The sequence below is a fragment of the Theropithecus gelada genome, chromosome 2 (assembly GCF_003255815.1).
Source record: "Theropithecus gelada isolate Dixy chromosome 2, Tgel_1.0, whole genome shotgun sequence".
Lineage (NCBI taxonomy): Eukaryota > Metazoa > Chordata > Mammalia > Primates > Cercopithecidae > Theropithecus > Theropithecus gelada.
The window spans coordinates 65,517,880-65,538,275 of NC_037669.1; the positions used below are offsets into that span (position 1 = coordinate 65,517,880).

The 20,396-nt window shown below is 38.9% G+C and overlaps 1 protein-coding gene across 2 annotated transcripts in view; it reads left to right on the top strand.

Annotated features, from left to right (window-relative positions):
• Nucleotides 1-934: 934 nt before the first annotated feature.
• Nucleotides 935-20,396, top strand: part of CNTN3 (contactin 3) — a 339,179-nt gene continuing 319,717 nt past the window's right edge. The window contains exons 1-2 of one of the 2 annotated variants that reach the window (XM_025377841.1): nt 935-1,014; nt 1,517-1,659. The gene's annotated coding sequence lies outside the window, so the exon portion shown is untranslated. The remainder of the gene's footprint in view (nt 1,015-1,516; nt 1,660-20,396) is intronic. The other variant, XM_025377842.1, reaches the window with a different exon arrangement.

Here is a 20,396-nt window from a genome sequence, read left to right on the forward strand (position 1 = left end):
AGGTAGGTTGTTCCCAATTGTTTTTCGTAAAAGTGAAGTTGCAGTGTTTGCACGGGTTTGACTGGAAGTAAGTCAGCAGCGGTTCAGCGCAAAGGCTCAGGACTTCAACAGGCTTATTCAAGTCCGGGTTCTCCAACTCACCACTGTGTGTATACCTGGGCAAATTAAGGTGGTAAGATATACTTCATAGGGTCCTTGACAGAATATAATTGCGATTATTCTCACAACTGACTCATTGAAACCTTAGGCGAATCAATTCCCTCATCACTAAATCCGGGAATAATAATAGATCCAGGTTGCTCTGGGGACTGCATGAACTAATTCATTTAAATAGCGCAGTCCACTGCCTGCTACATAGTGAGCCCTTAATAATTATCCGCTTTAATATTAAAATTGGCAATCTTTGCGCACTTATGGGAGCGCAGCTGCAGGAGGCTTTCCTAGAAGTGGAATTCCTGCCTTAACCCCGTGCTCCCCGGGCCCCAACTGTGTGGCACTAGGCCACCCAGAGGTGACACGGTGACCGCTGCCCATCCCGCGCCGCCGCCCAGGGCCCTGCGGAGGCCGGACACACGTGGGTGCACGCGGCCGAGCACAGGGCGGCGCGGGGTCCGGCCGGCGCAGAGGCGCGAGGGGCGCCACAGACGCGAGGCACAGGACCCAGTTGGCTGCTCCGCTGCGCTCCCCGCCCCTCCCTCCTTCCAGTCCGCCCGGTCTCCCCTCCCTCCAGCTTCCGCGTCGGAACCGGAGCCGGAGCGGGAGCCGGAGTGGCGGAGGCGCAGGCAGCGCTCGCTGGGCGCCGGCAGCAGCCACAGCAGCCTGGCGCGTGGCGGCGGCGGCGGCGACAGCGGCTGGCGGGCTGGCGCCAGGGGCTGGGCTGGGAACCGTGCGGACGAGGGCGCTGCGGCGGCGGCGGCGGCTTACGCGAGCGCGCACGGCGGCCCCCCGGGCCCGGACTAACGGCGGCGGCGGGTGGGCCAGCGGGGCGGGCGTCTGGCAAGCTGCAGAGACCAGGTAAGTCCAGCATGCCCGGTTCCTGGCGCCGGCCGGGCCACAGGGATGAGCCACCTGCCAGGGCAAACTTTACGCACTCGCTTCATGGCTCCTCAGCCCCAAAGTTTGTTTGCAGGGAAATGCACCCGACGGGTCAAGGAAAAAAGATGCTTCTCTCAGCTGACTTGATTTGGGAAGATTATTTTTCCCTTTCTGGGGCGAGGATTGGTTTCGGGTTGGGAAGACTGCATTCCCCAGCGGGAGCGCGGAAAATTGAGTGGTAGGTCCCCCGGGCTTGCTCTTTGCGCGGTGGATTTGACCAGTGAAAGTTGGGGGAAAAAAGTTGTGACTCGTAGGGATGCTGAGGAACAATTCCAGGTGCGTGATGCAGGATGTGGGAATGTGATACCTTTTTGCCGGAACCACCCCCCAGGCCCAGATTCCCAGGTCTGAGAAAGCTAGGGTGGAGGATTCTTTCATTAGCGATCAAGTTTTCTAAGCTGCATTTTCTTTCTACTCACAGATCAGCAGCTTGGGACGGAATTCCCCGTCGCGTTTATTTGCCAGGTTTACCCTGATGCGCTGTAGTCCAGATTTCCTGAGCTCGGACCCTGGTTTCAGCTGTTTCTGTGTTCTCTGAGGAGCCCTGCAAAGCTAACCAAGCAGGTAACAGAATACCAGAAAGAGAAAACCAGGAAGTGCCAACCGGGCACCCGAGTCATAGCACCATCAGGAATTTTTTTTTTTTTTTGGTCGCGTGAAATGAGCGAACAGCTTCTGGGCTCTGCTTGTGCAAAGCTCCGTACAGCTCTCCAATCCGTATGTCCTTCCCTGTATTGCATTTGCTTATTGATTTACAGCAAGGAGATGTGCCCAGAGGAATTATTTAATAACAAATGGTGCCCGCTATGGTAAGGACAGCAAACCTCCTTTCAGAGGCAAAGAAAGGGGAAGAGCTCTGGGAAAGGGGTAGCCAGTCTGTTCACCTCAACCCAAGATGCGGGGAAACAGAGCTAGAAAAAGCAACAGACAAGGAGGGAGTGATGTGCAGGAGGGAGGTCAGAAACCCCAGCTCATATGGTGAGTAGGTAAATCCAGAAATAATTTAAAAATGATTAAGCAAGAATAACTGAAAAAACAAAAGTAGGAAGACTGTACGTGCTGTGGTTTCTGTCTACCCCCACAGAGATGAATATCACACTAGCTGAAAAAGAATCCTGATCTGTAAATAGATTAAAAACAGGAATTAATCAGAACAATGAGTCAGAGCCCTTCAGAGATTGAAAGGAGGAGTAATTGCTTTTGAAAGAGCTTATATCTCAATATCAAGTCAAATGTGTTAATTTTGCTTTGCTAGATGTGTTTACTAACAGTAACCTGACTTTGGCTGCAGTAACCTGGCATCTTGGTTCATGGTTTTAACCATTTGTGGGTCATGGGACTAGGGAGGAAGTTGCCTGCAGGTTAAGATTCATACCAATTTGTTCAACATTTGTAAGATGCCTAATACGTGCATGTCATTGGTTGCAGTGGGACAGGTTCTTGTGAATGTTCATTAAAGAAATCTGATCGGGTTCAGCCTCACTAAATGGAAGGATGCTTGCTTGCAAATAGTAAAGAGTGGGGTCAGGAATTATTGATCTTTGAATGCTTGCTTGAAATTAGTTGAGAGTCAACATGTGATTTGAGGACCCCCAAAATGATCAGTGCCCACCAGGGAAATATAGCAAATTGCTGTACATTTTTATAAGATGAATAGTGAGGCTGAATGCATGCAAGTGGCCCTCCTGTCTAAAAGTAGGATAGCCGAGACACCGAGTGGCTAATTGATATGCAGGGTAATCGATTCAGGCTGTGGCTGCCACAGACAATAACATTCAGCCTCATGTCCTCCTCACTGTCTGGATGTCATTAATGTCAGCCTGAAGACATGAAGGTGTTAAGTTCATTTCTCCAGGAGAATTCTAACTTTTAAATATCCTTCACAACACAACCAGATAGCCCAAGTATACCTTAAAATGGCAACAAAGCATTTAATAGGAGCAAAGTGCTGAGCAGTTTCAAGTAGAGCAAAGATTAGCTGTGGACAACGAGCTGTAGCCTTTCCTTTGCTGATTTATGTTCAATTTTATCACTGTCACATTTCATATATGCCTAGTTATTACAAACTAATAGCCTCTTTGCTCTGCTTGCAAAATATGCATCTTTCTCTTTTACAAGTTCCTAACTCCTTCTCACATATTCAGTACACATCTTCCAGCTTTGTTTTTACTGCATAATTTAAGTGTCCAACTTGAAGTTCTCATTAACTCTTAATATGGTTCATGCTGAAATAGTATATAGATATAATTGCCCCTTGTAAACTGCCAGATATGTGTATCACTATATTGTGGCAATGCTACAAAACAGAGAAGCTTTGACTGGTTTCCAATCACCATTTAGTAAGTTGTTAGCGGTAAAAATGATGTTAATTTTATGAAGTGGAATATATTCAGATGGCAGGAGGATTTATTGATGCTGTGCATGCTTGCCTACTGTCTCTGATTTAGTTGTCACCACCAGTCTGCCTTAAGCTTTCTTACCTTAGCAAAGTACTTTGTCTCTATGAAGGTGAGCATCTTTAAGGTGCTCACTTGTAGTTTTTAATATGCACACATGCATATGTGTATAATTTTAACATGTATATATAATTAATCACTTAATGCTGGTGGACTATTTCCTTTCTTATGCTTGATAAAAGTGCAATGGAGAATATCATTGTTGCAAAGATGGTTGGCAAGAGAATATGGGGCCATGGAACAGTTTAAGATAGAACATTTCTTTGAAATTGAGGGGTGACAGATCTCAGTCTCATATCCAATTTGTATAAACATTTCAGAAATGGTTCAAGTGTTGTAAATGGTTTTTATCTTATAGTCTCCCCTGCACTCATCTCTTAAACACAGTGGGACATTTCTTTGGAAAATTTGCTGCAGGAGAAATGCAGTCCCTGGTTGAAACTTTGTATGCCAAGTTTCAATCCATAGTACATTTTTATTTTCCGCCTTTTAAGTACATGTTATAAACAAGAAATAAGGGTTTGTAATAGAAGTGCTGGCAGAACTTTATAGCATTTCAAACAGCTTTGCTACTTGGAATGTAAATATTTGTAGAATCTTTACTGCACAAGAACCTGCCTTGCAAAGAATGAGGAAAAATGACTATTTTATTAAGTAGGATAAAATAATTCAGTGAGTTTGCATATTTCTTGTTGCAGACATATTGGCATTTGAAGAAATAGATTATCTGTGTTATAGTGATTCCATAGCACTCTCTTAGGTGCCTTTATAACTCAGCTTGTAAATTTTCTATGTTCTAAAGCAAGAGAACAATTTTGTCCCATTTGTTTTTTAAGTCCCTTGACTTTGATTACCTTTCAGATGTTAAGATACGAGATCCGTATTTCAAAACCGCTTGATTATATTACTAACAAATGAGGCTGTCAGTATACTGTTTTAATCGGGTAAATAATTCTTGACACCATCACAATACTTCAAGTACTTTTATTTTGGGGAACTAGTACAACTCAGACCTTATGTGTCCTTTTAGTTCTAACCCTGAAATATTTCTCACATTCGCCCACTTTCCTCCATGTTCACCCACATCCTCCTTGTCCAAGTCCCCATCTTCTCTCCTGGGATAGCTACATTGGCTTCCTTGGCTCCTTTCGTACTTCTTCCCCCAAATCATCCTGCATAGCAGCCAAGACAGTTTTTTTTTTTTTTTTTTTTTTTTAATGTAAGTTAAATTAGTCCTCATCTACTCAGAATGCTTAAATGGCTTTCCATTGCACTCAGAATAAAATCCAAACTATTAAATATTACCTGCAAGGTTGCGTAGGATTTAAACACTTCTGTCTCTTCGACAATTCCTAGCAAGCTTTTTGGAACAAGGGTTTCTTAGGCCCTTTTTCATTTCTGAAGATTTGTTGAGCTCTTTCCTATCTTAGGGATCATTCTGTTCTTTTGCCGAGTAACCCTGTACAGCTCTAACCCCCAAACACACATACACACACATGTGCACACACACACAAACTCACAGGGTTGACTTTTTTTTTTTTTTCCTTTTCGACAGGGTCTCACTCTGTCACCCAGGCTGGAGTGCAGTGATGTGATCATGGTTCACTGGAACCTTGACCTCCCGGGCTCGAGTGATTCTCCCACCTCAGCCTCCTAAGTAGCTGGGACTACAGGCACACACCACCATGCCCTGGCTAATTTTTGGATTTTTTGTAGAGATGGGATTTCCCCATGTTGCCAAAGCTAGTCTTGGACTCCTAGACTCAAATGATCTGCCCACCTCAACCTCCCAAAGTGCTGAGATTACAGGTGTGAGCCATTGAGTCTGGCCCACATAGAGTTTTTGACTGCTACTCATCCCTTAGGCCACAGTGTAAATATCATTTGCTTAGAGAGAGCTCTCTGATTTCCTTCCTCCCCTGAATGAGGGCACCTCTGATAGGCTCTTTATGTTCATTTCCTTGGTAGTACTTAGTATAACTTGAAACTGTACATTTCCTTACCTGATTGTATGTTTATATTCTGTAATTACCTTGTAAGCAGTTACCACATCTATTTTACGCACTACTACAAAGCAGCTTCTGTCAAAGTGTCTGGTTCACTGTGGAGTTTGATAAACCTATGAGAACTAAGCTTGTTGGTCTGCTGAGTTTGCCATATGTAACCAAAGATCCTGTCAAGAAGGTACATATTCAGCAGAAGTCTGCAGCTGACTTTGACAGTATTCTTCCTGTTAATTGCCCATGATCTCGTACATCTCTTGGACAGCTGCTACTTCAAACCAAAGTTGTCCAAAATGGAAGTATTATTTTTCCTTGCAATCTATTTCCTAAGAGTTTAGGTGGTCTGTTCTTTCTTTAGCTATCATTGTGGTCATCAGGGCATCTGGAGTCAGTAGTCTTTGTCACCATCTTCTCCCTTTGCCGTTGTAACCAGTCCAGTGATTACAAATACAAGAATGTTCATTCAAGCAGTGTGCCAGGCTGGGTTCTAAGTACTTCTTACCTAATGCAGGAGATTAAGAAATGACTTTCTCCTCACTCTCTTTCTTGTTCCAATCTGTCTGACGTGCAGTACTATATTAATCCATGAGGCTGACCCCTTAGGTCATTGGACAACCACTGCATAGAGAAAAATATGCTACTGATGCAGCCTGTCTATATGTGACTTCTCCCTAATTCTCCCCTGATACTTAACACTGCAACTATAATGTATGGGTCTTCTAAAACTTCCTTGAAGACTCAACATGGCCCTTTTGGCTTCAGTGTTCTTGCATGTGATTGGAACACCCATGAATTCCACCCCACTCTCCTTATTCCCGTGTTGACTCATTTCCACCCTCAATTCATTGTTGTTTCTTTCAGGAAAGGTCTTTACTTCCAAGTCTACCATTTGTCAAGGTAATACCCAACCTAGCCATTCCTCCAGGTAGCCTTGACTGTCCTCCTAGACTAGGTTTGACCTCTATGCTGTCTACAATCAACCATGTAAATTTTGTTTCTTCTTTAGGGGGTAAATGCATTCAAATTTAATTAATATTGTAAAATTGTTTAATATCTGCTTTTCCTGGTAGTCTGTTGATGGAGTAGCATGTAAATGTTAAGACTTTAGTGAATATTTCTGGAATGATAGAAAGTCTAACCTTTTTAATTGGCATGAAGTTCTGCTACGGTTATAGTGGGGCTTCTTTTTCTAGGGCTAAAATTTATTTTAGTGTATAATTTAAAGATTTTATTTTATTTTGCACAGTTTCTAAGTGACAAGTCATTAGTTGACAACAGGTGAACATCTTGATGTGATCTGAATTTAGAAAATTTTGTGATAAATGTATGCTCTACAGGAAGCATAAGTCAAAGGTTGTAAGCACTGAGAACTGGTCCTTGAAGTAATGACCTTATTTTAGTGCAAGGAAGTGATGGGAAGTTCTCAAAATTCATTGTTTTATTAGAGCAAAACATTAGCACATGAAAGAAATAGCTAAATGACTGCATCACAACAAATCAAAAGCACATCTTCCTAAACCATAAATAATTACTTATAAATGGGGAAAATTTTGTAGGCATTAAACAGTCTCACCAGTCGTCCTTCAAAGAGGAAGCCCCTGTAATATAGCTGAGAATACTCTATTTCACTTGCACTGTTTCTCAACTTCTGCTGTTTCTGCAGAAACGTTAACTGGGGTTCTACTGAAATAATGGCGATACCTTAGCCCTTACAAGATTTTCTGAATCATCTCTGGGGTACAGCTTGCTAATCTGCATTTGTTAACTTTTTATTTTAAAGTAATTTGAAACTTACAGAGAGTTGTAAAAAATAGTACAAATTGTTCTGTATAGTCTTCAGCCAGCTTCCCTGTATGGTAACATTGTATATCTCTGTGCTGCAATATCAGAACCAGGAAATTGACATTGGTACATTACTGTTAATTAGACTGCAGACCTTAATCAGTTGTCATCATTTTTTTAAACCTGATTTCATGAATATGTGTATAGCTCTACATGGTTTTATCCTATGTAAATGTTCATGTTTCTAGGATTTTAACTTAAAGAACAAATGTCCTGAGAGGTGACATTTCCATGTCAGCATACACTAATGTGATAATTTTGCAACTGTATTCTAGCATTGAAAAATTCCACTTCCATGAATCTTTTTCCATGCAAATATTTGTCTTGTTCTTAAATATCATGAAGTCCTTTACCTTGCCGATGCCTGTATCGAAATGGAAGTCTTGGGATTTTATAAGCCAGGACATGACATTTGGGTGATTCTCTGTGTCTTTGGTTTGGGAATCTGTGTTGACTTCCCCATGCTACATTTGAAAAGTTCTGCAGATAGCAAATATGTTTGTTTATCATTGTGATCAGACTTGGATAGGATTTTGATGCCACCAGGGCAGGGCCCCAACTGAATGCTTCATGCAGGTTCTAACTCAATCGCAGTTCATTTTATTTCTTGCATAGAAATAGTCACCCTTTAAAATAACTTAATGCATTGCAGAAGATGGTAATGACGCTTTTCAGGCAATTAAAATCAACCCGAACAATATAGCTAGTGATCTAATCTGATGCCTGCTACTCACTTGGTCTGGCCGCCTCCCTGAATGTAAAGTAGCTGAAAGTTGCTGATTACCAATTACTAATTCCGGTGAATATTCTGAAAGCTCTGGAATACAGATAAGGCATATTTATACCAAAGTCAGCTGTATGTGACTGCACCTCCCTCACCCCTGTGCATTCCCATCGCCTAAGAAGCTTTCACATTTATATATACTAGGCAGGTTAATTTTTCTCTTCTTACTAGGGCTTCTATTTATTTTAAATAAAACCAATCAAAAGCATTGTGCATGGGTTGTATGGTTTTGAAATGTGAGCCATGCAGGCCCAAGTTTCTCCTTTTATTCATTGGAGTAAATACAATTTTTTCTTCATATGTAATGTGGAGATATACGTGTTTCTATTTAGTGCTAATTTATTGGGCTGTTGTTTCATTAGTGTTAAGCAGCAGTTGCCCTATGAAATTAAGTCTGTAAACTTTAGTGGCAACATTAGTTTTTAAAAAGAACAAAAGAGTCTTAATATATGGGTTTTGTTATATTGTGAAACAAACCATGCATTCTGTGAAGATGCTTACAAGTGGAGGGTGTATTTCCATATAATGGGACATTCTGGAATACAGTCAATATCCTTTTTAATCTGATAGTGCCATAATTGTCTGTTGCTTTAAATATTTCTGTGTTATGACTTGCTTGGAAAATATCTTTTGTCATTTTTCTAGAGTTAGGGCATTTTTTCTGAGTCTTGACTTTTTATTATTCTGTTTTTATAATACGATTATTTCTGTCATTCTTCTTCCTACCATAGTTTGACCTTCTAATAACCCACCCCTCCCATTCACACATACATGCTTTCACATGTGTGCACATAAACACACACACACACACCCCCACACAGACATACACACAAAATGCACAAGACATAGATTAGGATAGGGGATAGAGTTAATCCCAAATCATAAAATTGTAAGGGATGAATTACAGACATCTTGTAAGCATTCAAGCAGAAGAGATTAAAATCAAATGATGGGGAGGCATTTTAGATTATATATAGGATTAATATGCCCCTGTTTTTAAAGTTACTCAATCTCTTCCTCCTCTGCTTCTTCTTCCTCCATCTTTTTATCTGCCTCTCTGTATCTGTCTCCTTCCTCTTTTCCTTTTTTTAGTGTTCTTGTTTGGTTTTGGTTGCATTTATGAATGGACTCTTCTGTACTGACCCATAGTGGCTAAATGCTTTCAATGGTCTCTAGTGGAAAGCTTATATATGTTTATTCACACATTTTTTGTTGAGGGGAGAGGGCAGGATGGGAATAGGGGATATAAAATGTCTTAAGTTTGCTATTTAGAGAAAAATAACTTCAGAAAAAGATAAAGACACACATCAGGCCTATAACAGACTGGCTGCAAGATGGTGGCCACAATACCTTCCTTGGCAGTTTGCATAGTGGCTCACTCTGACCTTCAAGCAATGGAGTCCATTTCCCTTTCCCTTAAATCTGAGTTAGCCTATTGAATTTGAAAAATAAAGTGTGGCTCAAGTGATGTTATTGTGAATTCTGCTCCTTAGCCTGGGAGCTTCTATTGTTGCACACTGAGTCTGCCCTGTGGAGAAGTCCAGGCAAGCCTCCTTGAGAAAAACAGGTCACATAGAGATAGCTAGTAGCCAATAGCTGGCCAGTAGCCAAAATTGGTAGTCAGTCATGTGAGTGAGGCCATCAGTCCCAATTAAGCTATCACATGGCTCATGTTACACGAGTGACTCCAGGAAAAACTACCAAACTAAATGCTCAGCTGAGCTTAGGCAAAATTCATCAGAGAATAAATAATTTGTTTAAGCTATTTATTTTTGGGGGTGGTTTATGCAGCAATAATACACACAAACTTTAAAAAAATTAATATAATTTTAATTGAGAAATATATATTTATTGTATACAACGTGATGTCTTAAAATATGTATACATTGTAGAATGAATAAATTGACCTAATTAACATACATTATATCGCATATTTATCGTTTTTTGTATGGTGAAAATGCTTAAAATCTATTCTCTTAGTGATTTTCAAGTATACATTATTATTAATTATAATAACCATGTTGTATAATAGATCCCTTGAACTTATTCTTCTTATCTAACAGAAGTTCTGTATCCTTTGACCAACATCTCCCTAAACCTCCCTCCCCACCCCCTGGTAACCACCATTTTATTCTCTGCTTCTATGAGTTCGGCTTTTTTAGATTCCATATAAGTGAGGTCAAGTGGTATTTATGTTTATTTGTCTGGCTTATTTTACTTTACAGAATGTCCTTCCAATTCATCCATACTGTCACAATTGAAATAATTTCATTCCTTTTTGATGGCTGCATAATATTCCATTATGTGTATATACCACATTTTATTCATCAATTGTTGGACACTTAGATTCGTTGAATATCTTGGCTATTGTGAATAATGCTGCGATCAACATGGGAGTGCAGATATCTCTGACATACTGATTTCGTTTCCTTTGAATATATGCCCAGTAGTCCTATTGCTAGTTCCCATGGTAGTTATATTTTTAATTATTTGAGGACCCTCCATACTGATTTCTGAAGTGGTTACAGCAATTTACATTCCCTCTGTCAGTGTGCAAGGGTTCTCCACATCGTCATCAACATTTACCTTTTGTCTTTGTGATACTACCTGTTCTAGTGAGTGTAAGGTGATAGCTCATTATGATTTTAATTTCTTGGATGATTGGTGAGGTTGAACACCTTTTCATATACCTGTTTGCTAATTCTGTGTATTCTTTTGATAAATGTTTTTTCTGATCTTTGCCTATTTTAAAATTAGGTTATTTGTTTTCTTGCTATTGAGTTGTTTGAGTTCCTTATACATTCTGAATATTAACCTCTTACAGATGTATGGTTTGCAGATATTTTCTCTAGTTCATGGATCATCTCTTCTTCCTGTTGATTCTTTCCTTGGCTGTGCAGAAGCTTTTTAGATTGAATTGAGCTCATTTAATTGTTTTCACTTTTGTTGCCTATGCTTTTGGGGTTATATCCAAAAAATCATTGCCTAGACCACTGTCATGGAACGTTTCCCCTGTGTTTCCTTCTAGTAGTTTTATGGTTTCAGGTCTTATGTTTAAGCCTTTAATTCATTTTGAGTTGATTTTTGTAAATGGTGTGAGATAAAGGTTTAATTTCATTCTTCTGCATAAATCTAGTTGTCCCAACACCATGTATTGAAGAGACTGTCCCTTCTTCATTATGTGTTCTTGGCAATTTCGTCAAAATCACTTGACTGTAACTGCATGGATTTATTTCTTGACTCTCTGTTCTGTTCTGATGGGATATGCGGTCTGTTTTGATGCCAGCACCATGCTGTTTTGATTGCTGTGCTTTGCAGCATATTTTGAAGTTAGGTAGTGTGATGCCTCCAGCTTGTTCTTTTTGCTCAAGATTGCTTTGGTTATTGAGGGTCTTTTGTGATTCCATATAAATTTTAGGATTTTTTTTTTCTATTTCTGTGAGAAATGTCTTTGGAATTTTGATAGGACTTGCACTGAATCTGTAGATTGCTTTGTGTGATATGGACATTTTAATAATATTAATTCTTCCAGTCCGTAAACATAGAATATCTTTCCATTTATTTGTATCTTCTTCCATTTCAAACTCATTATTCTAAAAACAGTACTTAAAAAAAGTAAGTAACTGCTTAAAGATGTGAGATATCTTTTTTGTTGTTGTATGACTGTAACAGCTTTTGCTTTGATAACAATTCAAAACTCTCAGTGGCTTCTAGCAAGCATTACTCATCTGCTTGCATGAGAGCCATGGGTCAGCTTTGGATTGGTATGGCTTTTCCATATTGTGCATAGGCTATGTGGCTTATTCTTCTGGGATCCAGGTTGAAGGGACAGTTTTGTAGTGGATACTGTGGTGCCCAATCGAGGCCCACTATTTAAGGCCCACATATCTATCCACCATCTGACTGGAATATCAGCTGCCATGTAGCTGACATCTTCACTCCCTACTGGGAATTTCCTTTGCCTTAGGAGAACTGTGTCAGCCAAGGTTGTGCTTCCTCTGGGTAGTGGTCCATAATCAGTGACTGACTGTTGCAAAGGCACAAAGACGGGAGTTGCCTTAATTTGGACAACTCTGTACGTGTAATTTATATACACGTGACTAAGAATATATTTTGTGTGTTTGAGATCAAGAGAGGTAGCCAAGAGGGGCCATCCCAGCCCTGGAACACCATATAAGGATCAGCTGAGACCTCAGCTGCAAATACTTTAAGTTTTAGGGTCCTCCTCTGACTTTACAGTAGTTTCTTTCAAGAGCACTCCTCAATAAATACCTTCTTCACCTCAGATTTTGTCTTTAAGGAGCCCAAGTTAAGAATGATCCTTATCTGGGATATTTTCTTTACATTAGTGAGGGCAGAAACACAAGAGACTTAGCTAGACCATGCAATTGCATTCAAAACTTTGGTAGCACTGGTCATATGTCAAGTTTTCTCACATTTCATGGCCGGAAGTCACAGGACTAATTAAGGAAGGGGAGGTAAGCAAGTGCTTACAAACAGTAGTATAGTTTATATATGTATTCTACCTCTCTTGACCTCATACACACAAAATATACTCTTAGTCACATGTACACAAATTACATCCACACCCTTAACAAGAACTATGCCCCCAAAAGTTCTTATCTAATCATGTAATCTGGCTGGAAGTCTGAGATTTTATTATAGTCTCTATAGCTTATGGCAGAAGTGCAAAAAACTAAACCAAACCACTAAAGCTGAGAGTGAATAATGAATATTTGTGAACAAAAATACCGTTTACCCACATGAATTAGCTGTTACCACAATAATTCTGTGTAGACACAATCCCCCCCTCCCAAATTTCAATAGTCTAAAATAACATATGTTTATATATCTCTCACTCTGTCACATTGACTAGGGTGGCTCTGCCAGACTAAGTTTTGTTTGGTATTTTTTTTTTTTTTTTTGAGCCCAGGTCTTGCTCTGTGGCCTGGGCTGGGGTACAGTGGTGCAATCATGGCTTACTGCAGCCTTGAACTCTTAGGCTCAAGGCTCAAGTGATCCTCGCACCTTAGCCTCCCAAGTAGCTGGGACTACAGCCATGCGCCATCATGCCTGGCTAATTTTTAATTTTTTGTAGAAACAGAGTCTCACTGTGGGAAGTGAGACTATGGGAAACATAGTGAGACTCTACTTCCAGGCTGGTCTCAAACTCCAGGCCCTGAAATGATCCTCTTGTCTCAAGCCTCCCAAAGTACTGAAATTATAGGCATGTGCCACCATGCCTGGCCTGTTCATATTTTTATGGGTCAGCTGGGAGTTGGCTTATCTAGGCTGGGCTGGTATGGGTTACTTTGCTTAATCTTCAGGACTGTTTGACTCTGTTTCCATATGTCTCGTGGTGGAACTGATTCTGAAGGAGAAGCTCCCTGATGGAAATTATTCTCATGCCAATTGCAGGGATGCAAAGAGATAAGAGGCAAACACACAAGGTCTTTTAAGATCTTGTATTGCTACTGGACTATTACCACTTCTGCCTCATACTGTTGGCCATAACAAAAAAAAAAAAAAACATAGCCAAACCCAAGTCAAGGGTGGGAAATTATCCTCTGCCTCTTTAGTGGGAGGAACTGCAGAGTCACATGACCAAAGGCATAAATAAAAAAATGGGTGAAGAATTTGGGCCAATAATGCAATCTGTCATACCACCAAACCTCATATCCATTAAGCATTGTAAATGTCCTCTAGTTTTTAGTTGCCTTTCAAATTAGAAACAGGAAATGTAAACTGCCACTTTATTGCCTATGAATGAATTATAGCTCTAATTACTGCCTAAGTGAAGGAGCCCTTTGTGAGACCCAATAACACGTGGAGTTGGGAAATATAATGAAATTCTCCAAGAGTGTACTGTTCAATTAAAAGATCTCAGATATGTATTTGGAAATGTAGTGAAGAGTATCAGTTAGTTTTGTCCAGTAGTAATCTGTATGCATCTTATTCCATGTAATCTCTGTCTGCCACTTGATAGTTTCTTACCTTGGGCAAATTAACTGCCTTCTCTAGGTCTCAGTTTCTTCACCTGTAAAGTTGGAATAATGGTTTCTACTGTATAAATCTATTGTAAGGAATCCATAAGATAAGGCGAGGCCCTTAGCAAAACTCAGTAGATGCTACTTATTGAGCTTTGCAGTTAGGTTACTGTTGTTGTCTTTATTATTCACTACTTGTGACTTACATATATATAAATATATGACATACATATATTGTATATATAAATATATGACATACATATATTTTATATATAAATATGACATACATATATTGTATATATAAATATATATGATATACATATATTTATATATGCAACACTAACCTAGTAAGAGATATGCTGTATGCTAAAAGAACAGAGAGTTGGGAAGAATTAAAGGAAACTGAGGTAGAACGATCAAGGAAGGCTTCATATGAATGTAGGATTGATGACTCCTCCAGATTTGAAGAGTTGGAAGTCGAAGTACAGAATTTCTGGTTGAAAAAATCTGGCCTGGCACGCTCTTAAACCCACAGATCACTTCCATGGTTGGAGTTGAGAGTGTGTTTTAGCAGCTGCTTGGTGAATTTTAGTTGCTATAGTGAAAGGCCGTGATTTGGGTAGTGTTGACTACTCGAATGTTATTAGAGTGTGAAGGTAAATCTGAGGTCATGGCCTGTTTTGAATCTAAAGTAGTAGACTGCACAATGGGGGGATGGATCTGGGTGAATTATCTCTGTAGACAGCTTTTAACTTTCATTCAAAAAATCTTATAAAGCACGTCTTAAAATGCATTTTACCAGTGAGACTAAAAAGATTCATAGAGTGCCTCAGGTCAAATAACAGGTTAATGACCTAACCAGAAATGAAACCCATATTTCCCATGTCCAGAAGTAGTGCATTTTTCATTCTAGAACAGCTTCCACTTAGAAGAGAAATTTATGTAACTGTAAATGGGAACTATTGCTTTCTCCTCCATAGTGATTGTGAGTGAATTTTTCTACTGATCTCAGACCCCAAGTTGGTCCCAGTTTTCTCTACATTTATAGGATTTCATCTATAGGGCTGAAATTGAGTTTACTTTTCAGGACCTCTTTCAACTCCCCTATTCACCTTAAACCTTTTTCTTCCTTTCTTTCCAAGGCTGTCCCTCTTTCTCTGCTCTTTAGGTCAGAGAGCCCTTGATTGTCCCACTCTTCTTATCCCACATATGATTAATTCATTTTTCCCCCTCTTTTTTCTCCCTCACTTGTAAAGAGAGAAACATGGAGATAAATAAAAAACTGTCATCAACCAACTGTACTTTCCTTTTCATTGCCCTACATTTATGCCTGGAATCCTCTTAATGGTTTTCTTTACTTCTGTCAAGATCGTACCCATCCTTTTTAAGGTTCAACATAATGTTCTCTCTTCATGTCTCTTTAGTCCCATCAGCATTACGTAAAGATCTAGACCCGTCTATCCAATTGTTGGCCTTATTGCTATTGAGAAATCATTGGGAATCATTACTTCCCTCTGGGAGGGTACATTTTCTCTGCCCCATTGATGTTGGAAGGCTTGGTCAGGTGACTTGCCTTGACTGATGCAATATGAACATTTCACATTCAGTTAATCATTTCCCACAGAGGCTTTGGTGGCCTGTACATGGTTTCTTGTATCCTATTACTGCCTGAGTATTACCTATCACTGCCTGAGCTCTGCCTCCTGTCAGGTCAGTGACAGCATTAGATCCTCATAGGAGTGCAAACCCTTTTTTGAATTGTTTATGTGAGGGATCTACATGTGGCATGGTCCTTATGAGAATCCAATGCCTGATGATCTGAGTTGGAGCAGTTTCATCCCCAAACTATCCCTGGCCCCCACCTGGTTCATGGAAAAATAGTCTTTCACGAAACTGGTCCCTGGTGCCAAAAAGGTTGGGGAGTGTTGACATGGGTCATTCTTACTCATCTACCAAGTTTCACATTAAATGACACTTTCTTGAACAGATGACACTGTTTTGCTCTGCTTTTCTTTATCACTCATTACTCTTATTTCATGTCTGTTTTCCAAATTGAGCAGTATGAAAGCAGGAAACTTGTATTTCTTGGCTACCCCTGTATCCCAGTGCCTGGCACAGAGTAGGTTCCCTGAATTACTGAACAATTTAGATAAAATCCATAAATAACCTAGAAACCACTCATGATCTTTCCCTGCTTGAATTCTTGTAACCATTTATATAGTTCAGATTTTTAGCATCACTCAATGTGGATTAAATTATGTGTTAAATGTTATGCTAACCACATCATTCAATCCTTACAACAAATTAGCAGTGTAGCTACCTTTCTTATGATGCTTTTCATATTGTTTCAATATAGTTATTTCTAGATTTTAAAAATATCTCTACATCTAAATGTTAACTGTTGTGATAGTAATTATTATACTGTATTATATTTGCCTTTTACGTGCCTGTATACCTGTCTAAACTGCAAAATTTCTCTGAGTGCTGGTCACCTGTGCTAAGCATACTACCTGGATCTTACTAGACAATTCATACATATTTGATGACTAAATAATCATATTTAAGCTCACATTAAATGGTTGATATTACTAGAATTAATTTTATCTTAGTGCCTTATGTGTAGTAGATGTTTCAGGAAGTATTTTTCATTGATTTTTTTAATAGAATTAGTATGAATTGTTTACTATATTAAAGGACACAGTAACTTTCAGTATAACTTAAAATCACATTATATTGGATTTTACTGTAAATTTATTGGTTATCTATGGCTTGGGCCAGGGAAGTCAAGACTGCAGTGAGCTGCGATCATGCCACTGCTCTCAGCCTGGACCACAGAGTGAAACCCTGTCGCAAAAAAATAAAAATAATTAAAAAAAAATTTACTTTATTACCTACAATTCTCTGTGGGTTTGGAGTTTGAACAATGTTCTTCAAAGACATCTCATCTTTGATCCATGTGGTGTTGGTTGCTATAGCTTAACTGGGGCTGGAGAATCCAAGATGTCTTCACTTACAAGATTGGTGCCTCAGGTGGGGCAACCGAAATGGCTGGGATCTCGATGGCTTGCTGTCTCTCACTTATCATCATCTAGCTTTCCAGGTTTGCTTTCTTTTCTCTTATATTCCAAGAGGGGGAAAATAGAAGCTGGAAAATCTCTTTAAGGTCTAAGTCTGGAGCTGGCAGAGCATCACCTCTCCTACTTTCTGTTGGTTAAAGCATGTCATAAGGCAAGTCTGCAATCAAGAGTAGGAGAAACAGACTGTACTCTTAATGGGGAGGAGCAACATGATGTACATCATTAAAAGGAATTGTAGACTCTCATCTTTATAATCTTCCACTCTAAGGAACTACTTGAGCCCACATATTTTCTGTGTTTTACTCTAGAAGCTTCCAAGATACACTTAATTGATGTGGGTAGTAGAAAGTTTTACATCTGAAGTCTGTTGATTTATTGAAAGTGAACATGACTTGTAAAATTTGAAGAAATTTTTAAAGCTCCTAACTGACTTTTCCTATTTCCTTCATCATTATCACATTTATTTTTAGTATTGCTAGAGTTATCTAATTTTTATGATTAAGAACAATAAACAGAGATTTATCTTGATGAGTGAATTAGAAGTGTTACCTGCAAAGATGGTTTTAACATTGTAAGCTTGTTTTAAATATGTTGTTATGATTTTTGATGAGCTTTAAAATTTCCCCATGCAAAGTATAAATCCCTGAAGAAGAAACTCCCCATTCCACAGTAATGCAAGTTAGCAAGAAGTTTTCTTTCTATATGAGTGGTGCTCTAACTTCATCTGTTTTTAAAAATAAATGTACTGATCAATATCATGAATAATTAAGTGAAAGGAGTTGTGGGATTTGGGGCTGTTTTCTTTTTAGTAATTGTAAATTCCATTTCACAAAGCCACAGCTCAGTAGCTAGAAGGAACTATGTCTGGGTTACTCTTTATTCATTAAAAAAATCTGCCTGATAACATGTAGTTCTAGAAAGATTTTTGCTTAGTGAAGATCTTTGAGTGTAGAGAGTTTTTACATGTATTAAATCATGTGAAGAGGTTTATATAGCTAATGAAAACATTATTCTAAGGATAGTGATAAACTCTTTCTGAAATAGTTATAAAATATGATTTTCTGTTTTAGAACTAAAGCGAGTATGAGTCTGATTTAGAGAAGCTTGTGTACGAACAATATACATTGACAAATTTTTAAATGTCAGACCTGTGAACTGATGGGTAGAGATTGGAGTTTCCCTCCCACCTCTTATTAGGTTGTAACCTTAGAATTTTATGTAAATGGAATGGATGGAGTGTTTAAATTGCCTACTTCTGCCAGTGTCATTAGGAAGATGGGAGGGATCCAATTGAATTTCAGGGCAACATTGGTCATACTTCACTGGAAGGTAAAGGGATTGCTCCCAGGTCATTTGCTGTCCTTATGGCACATAATGATGGCATATTGAAGATGTTGGATCTCTGCCTCTTAAATAGTAATATCTTCTAATGATGGAATTATACCATTTCCAGATTGAAGAACCCATGGTGGTCAAGTCCACTGCACATTTTTGTTTTACATTCATTGATTTGTTCAGGGAAGAGGCCCACTGATTTCAATTTTGATACTGTATTTTGAGGTGTTTTTTGGTATGCACTTTTTAATCCTTTTTTGAAATAAGAAATACAGTTTTGGATATCTAACCCCAGTACTATGTGTTTAATAGTGCTAGATTCTGGTGGAATTGTCCACTAGCAAGCAACTCTAGAACCTAACAAGGCGACACAGACTGCGGTAGGAAATGCACAACAGACTCAATGCTTACAATCTATTCAGAGTTGCCTGCCCTTCTCAGCACATCCCCATCTGTTACTGGGTATGTAGCTAGGAGAATAAAATGTTTTGTTTGGAGTTTTGTCTCTTCTCTTCCATGCTCCTTACATATTTGATCCCCTCTGTGGCCTCCATTCAAAGTCTTATATTTTTTCTCCACCTCGATAGAATGAGTTATCTGTCACTCTGTTCCAAGTTATTCCATTCTAGTGTGGCCCAGAGGTGGCAGAGTATTGGGAGAAGAGATATATATTTGATATTTCTTTTCTATTAGCATTTCCAAGTCAGTGAGACATTTCTCACAAAGTGGGCTTCCTCTTAGCAGATGCTAAAATAATAAAAGCAGTAGCTAGTATTTATCCCATTGGTCCCAATCAAGAAACAGACCTGCGCACAATTTCACCCTCCTAACTGTGTAGCCTTTGGAAAGTTAAACTTAACTAAGCTTCAGTTTCCTCATCTGTATAATCAACCTGTCATAACTCTTGTGAAATTAAAAATAACAGTTTCTGGTACAGAGGTACTCGATCATTGATAGTTGTAATTATTCTGCTCAAATAGGAATAGTGTATTCTTCATATTAATAAAAATCATTTCCCTCCATATGAGCACATAGATATTATAGCACCATTAGGAATTCTGGACTAGTTATGTTACATTTTTGTATTTTTGGAAATATGAAGTCACACAGAGTTGTCTTCTATCAACCCTCTATGACTGTCCATTGTTCTTTGATGTTTATAAGCAAATCACCTTTGTACCAGAAGCTGTTATGAAACAATAGAGAAAATAGAGTTTATATTCTTTCAACCGCTTACATGCCTTGACATTTTAGAGAGAGATGATTCAGGAGGCTCTGAGATGAAACTGTCACAAAGCTAATGTATTATGTATGTCAAACCACAAAAAAGTCATTAATTAGCCACAATGCATTATAGACTCCTTGTCATAAATTGTTCTAAAGTGAAAACAAATTTGCCAAGCTATAAAACTCTCAGTTAATTTGCTAGTCAGCGTTGGTGTGACATTTTCTAAAAACAAAACAAAACAAAAACTCAGCATCCCATAATATATAAATTAGAATATTGAGTCAATTTGCGTATTCATTTATATTTTACAAAGCTAAGTTTATTTTAAAACTATAGTTGTGCCTGGAACATACTAGGTACTCAATGACTGGTAGTTTTATGAAGTGATTAAAGGCAGCAATTGCTGAATTAGTAAATTTCACTTTTTTTGTGTGTGTAAAATAAGAGAATCTCTTTTTGGTATGTTTACACAATAAAAATAAGTGCAATTTATGATCAATGTGACACATAAAATGTAAAGTTTTGTTTAAGGTTTTTAAAAAATCAGTTTATTAAGAACAAGAGAGGTTATTCTAAAGATTAACCTCTT